This window comes from Emydura macquarii, unplaced genomic scaffold (assembly GCF_026122565.2).
Source record: "Emydura macquarii macquarii isolate MOO-44397 ecotype Brisbane River unplaced genomic scaffold, CSIRO-AGI_Emac_v2 contig_2417, whole genome shotgun sequence".
Taxonomy (NCBI): Eukaryota; Metazoa; Chordata; order Testudines; family Chelidae; genus Emydura; species Emydura macquarii.
This window is the reverse complement of record NW_027132554.1, coordinates 1,955,578-1,960,014: the sequence shown is the minus strand read 5'-3', so window position 1 is coordinate 1,960,014 and position 4,437 is coordinate 1,955,578. Positions and strand designations below refer to the sequence as shown.

The 4,437-nt window shown below is 41.3% G+C and overlaps 1 non-coding gene across 1 annotated transcript; it reads right to left on the bottom strand.

Moving 5' to 3' along the window:
* Positions 1-240: 240 nt before the first annotated feature.
* On the bottom strand, positions 241-313 carry TRNAT-AGU (transfer RNA threonine (anticodon AGU)). Its single transcript has one exon. It is a non-coding gene; the product is annotated as a tRNA-Thr (tRNA).
* Between the last annotated feature and the right edge of the window lie 4,124 nt (positions 314-4,437).

The following is a 4,437-nucleotide window of genomic DNA, read 5'->3' as shown; positions in this document are numbered from 1 at the left end:
GTTGCATTCGTCATACAGCAAATGCAGTGCCAGCCAGGCTTAATGGGTTGCTTTCAAGCCCCAATGGCCTCCTGCTAGTGTATCTCACACCTGCTAGCCCTGTGCATTTTTGCACTGCCTGTCAGGTGATACAACTACTGTATATTGCTTAAATTTAACCTATGTAAAGTACAATGACATTTCTATAAAAATTATGGGACTGTATTACAGGGATAAAGAAAGGACAAATGGGTTTGTCTAAGGCCCCAGTGAGATTTGAACTCACGACCACTGGTTTACTAGACCAGTGCTCTCACCCCTGAGCTATGGAGCCTCCTGTATAACTGTACTTTTTGCCTAATAAGAGAGTATAACAATAATTTTTGATCACTCTGTTGTCTGTGCAGTTATACAAAACCAACTGCACTGAATTAAATTGATGAAAAATTCCCAAGAATTTTCTCATCTTTCATGAAGCAACCAGACTGACTGAGCTTTTACTGTGTTAGCGTTAAGTTTTAAACCATGCTGTGCTTTACTATAGTTTCAACCAATTTGCCTGGTACTGACGTTAGGCTTACCAGTCTGTAATTGCCAGGATCGCCTCTGAAGCCTTTTTAAAAAAATTGATGTCACAGCAGCTATCCTCCAATCATCTGCTACAGAAGCTGATTTAAATGATAGGTTATATACCACACTTAGTAGTTCTGCAATTTCATATTTGTGTTCCTTCAGAACTCTTAGGTGAATATACCAGCTGGTCCAGCTGGCTTACTACCGTTTAATTTATCATTTTGTTCCAAAACCTCTGTTACTGGCACTTCAGTGTGGAACAGTTCCTCAGATTTGTCACCTAAAAAGAATGGCTCAGTGTGGGAATCTCCCTCACATCTTCTGCAATGAAGACTGATGGAGAGAATCCTGTTAGCTTCACGGCAATGGCCTTATTGTCTTTGAATGCTCCTTTTCCACCTTGATTATCCAGTAGCCCTATTGCTGGTTTGTCATGCTTCCTGCTTCTGATTTTCTTTAAAAAAAAAAACCCTGCTATTAGTTTTTGAGTCTTTTATTAGTTACTCTTCAAATTCTTTTTTTGACCTGCCTAATGATACTTTTGCACTTGATTTACCAGTGTTTATGCTTCTTTCTATTGTCCTCAGTAAGATTTTACTTCTAATTTTTAAAGGATGTCTTTTTGTCTCTATCTGCTTCTTTGACTTTGTTGTTTAGCCACAGTGGCACTTTTTTGGTCTTCTTACTATGTTTTTTAATTTGGGATTTACGTTAAATTTGAGCCTCTATTTGGTGTTTTTAAAAAGTTTCCATGCAGCTTGCAGACATTTCACTTTTGGGACTCTACCTTGTAATTTCTGTTTAACTAGATTCCTCTTTTTGTGTAGTTCTCATTTCTGAAGTTATATGCTACTGTGATGGGATTCTTTGGTATTTCCCCCCTCATAAGGATGTTACGTAATTATATTGGTTGTTATTACCAAGCAGTTCAGCTATATTCACCTCTTGGACCACATCCTGTGCTCCATTTAGGACTAAATCAAGAATTGCCTCTCCCCTTATGGGCTCCAGGACTAGCTGCTCCAAGAAGCAATCATTTATGGTGTCAAGAAACTTTATCTATGCATCCCGTCCTGAGGTGACATGTACTCAGTCAATATGGGGATAGTTATTAACTTATCTAAAATTTATTTAAAAAGAAAAGAAAAGAAAAGAAAAGAGAGTTACTGAGGTTAAAAGATCATTTATACATGCAGATATGAATAAAGTTCGTAGGTCAGTTTCAGAGATGATGAGGCTGCTGCTTTGTAAAAGTACTTCTAGAATCAGTTCTATAGGTTATAGTCCAATAGGCTGTCCATTTGCAGAGATTATTCAAATTCTTCCATGAGAATTTGCAGGGATAATCCAGAGTCAACCTGGAGACCTCAATCCTTAAAGTTTAGACTTTACCTATCAAAGTTCAAGCATATCGGAGATAAAACAGGATCTGGCCCAACTTCCTTTACAGCTGAAGAAAGTTATGGCCACAGCAGGGCTTCCTTGGTTGAAGAATAGGAAATGTATATTGTTGCTTTGAAGTTAATCCCTATTTCCTAGGCATAATACAATTAACCATCCAAACAGTCATACGTTGTTGACTTCAAACATCAAAGACAATTATTTTATTATAGAACAAGTTCCATCTAAATGGTAATATCCATTTTTGATCTCTGACTCAACAGAATACCATAATGAAAGAGCATAGACAGGAACAGAAGTTGAGCATCTACAAGCTAATTGGAATAGATGACCTCATGAGGTCCTTTCCAACCTCATATGATTCTATGATAATTAGATCACATTGTTAAACTTCTAACAAGATATTGGTAAACACAAACAAATACAATTAGTATCTACCTCTGATTCATTGACAGCATAGGTCTACATATTAACTTCTAGTCTACTTAATATGGCTTTGCTAACTATCTACAAGGAATGGCCATATTACCATTTCAATACTTTTCTAATATGTCCTTAAAGGTTGCCTTTAGTTCAACCAGCCTGCTGGCTCAGTGTCACAGTCACTTGTGAGCTGTCTGCCATTATGTGATGTAATTGAATGGGACTCATTTTCATTTGAATGTTTCTCGCCAGTTCCTACCTGTACTTTATCATCTTCCATCCACTCCTCCTTGCAAGGATATAGAGAATCCCCATTAATAAAACCCTCCTAAGGGATGTGTCTGTGTGAAGCATTCCTCCTCCACACGTCGGCTTTCTCTCAGCCCTTAGTTTAAAAACTCCTCTATAACCTTTTTAATTTTACAAGCCAGCAATCTGGTTCCATTTTGGTTTAGGTGGAGCCCATCCTTCCTGTAGAGGCTCCTCCTTTCCGAAAAGGTTCCCCAGTTCCTAATAAATCTAGACCCCTTTTCTCTACACCATCATCTCATCCACACATCAAGACACTGCAGTTCTGCCTGTCTAACTGGCCCTGCATGTAGAACTGGAAGCATTTTGGGGAATGCTACTATGGAGATCCTGGACTTCAATCTCTTACTGAGCAGCCTAAATCTGGGACCTTTCTCTTTTCCCTCTGTCTTTGGTACTGACATGTACCATGAGCACCGGCTCCTCCACAGCGCTGCACATAAGTCAGTCTAGATGTCTCAAGAGGTACCCAACCTTTGCACCCAGCAAGCAATTCACCATGCAGTTCTCCCAGTCATCGCAAAAAACAACTATCTATATTTCTAGTGATTAAGTCTCCCATTACTATCACCTGTCTCTTCCTAAGAGGGGTTCCCTTCCTCGAGAGGTATCCTCAGTAAGAGAGGATACCATGACATCATGGGAGGGAGGGCCCCAACTATGGGATTGTATCCGTCTGCTCCACTTTGATGTTCTCCTTCTCTGAGACTTTCATCCTCCTCAAAAAGCACAGAAGCTAGGGATGGGACCACTCTACTGTGTCCTAGAAAGTCTCATCAATGTACCTCTCTATCTCCCTTAGCTCCTCCTGTTCAACCACTCTGGTCTCCAGAGCTCGTACTCGGTCCATGAGCTCCTTGTACTGAATGCGCACATACACCACCCGCCCACAAGACAGATAATCACATATGCTACATCAGTGCAATAAACTGAATAGCATCTGCTCTCTGCTGGACTTTTGCATGCATTATTTTTACTCCTGCAGCGTTTTGTGTTGGGTTTTATTTGTTTCGGTTTTTCTCAGGGGGTGCGGGGGCAGTGTTTATTGGCCCTAGTTTAGAGAATGTCAAGTGTGTCTGGCTGTCATGCTCCCTTTCTAAACTCCCTTGCAAAAATGCCCTGTTTGCTGCTCCTGTTCACTTGCTCCTCTGGTGGTATCGGTGCTGGCTTTTTAAACCCTATTCTCCCTGAGTAACCCCTATTTAAGGGTTAATAATGGGTGCTAAAGGGCTGAGGGATCTAGGCCTTGTTAAGGAGCTCTCAGCCGTGCCTACCATGGTGGGAGTGTGGCTAATGCGTGGGGGAAAGGAAATTCAGTCTGTGGATGTTCCCTTTAAAGACATGGCCCCAGTGAGGCAAGTGTTTTGTAGGCAAATGGTTTGCAGTGAATGAATTGTTCTGCCCCAGGAGCAGAAAACATTATAACAGCCACATGCTGTAGTAGGTTTCCAGCAAGGGAAAGATAGCGGAGTGGGGGAGTGTTGAAACCTGTTTTGACACCCAGGTGTTCAGAGGAATCTTAGCTGCTAAAGCCCCAGTGGATCTGACTCAGGAATGAAACCCTGTTGCTTTGCTGACTGTTTCTGACCAGGTCGGTGGTCAACAGGGTGTGATTCAGCATTTTAGAGCTGGCGAAGGCTTTTGTGATTGGTCCTATCTTGGCCCATCAGTGTTTCAAAACCTCTTTCATATTGAACACAGATGCTAGTGTTTAGGGGACAGGATTTCCACATGGCTCCCCCCCCCCCTTGA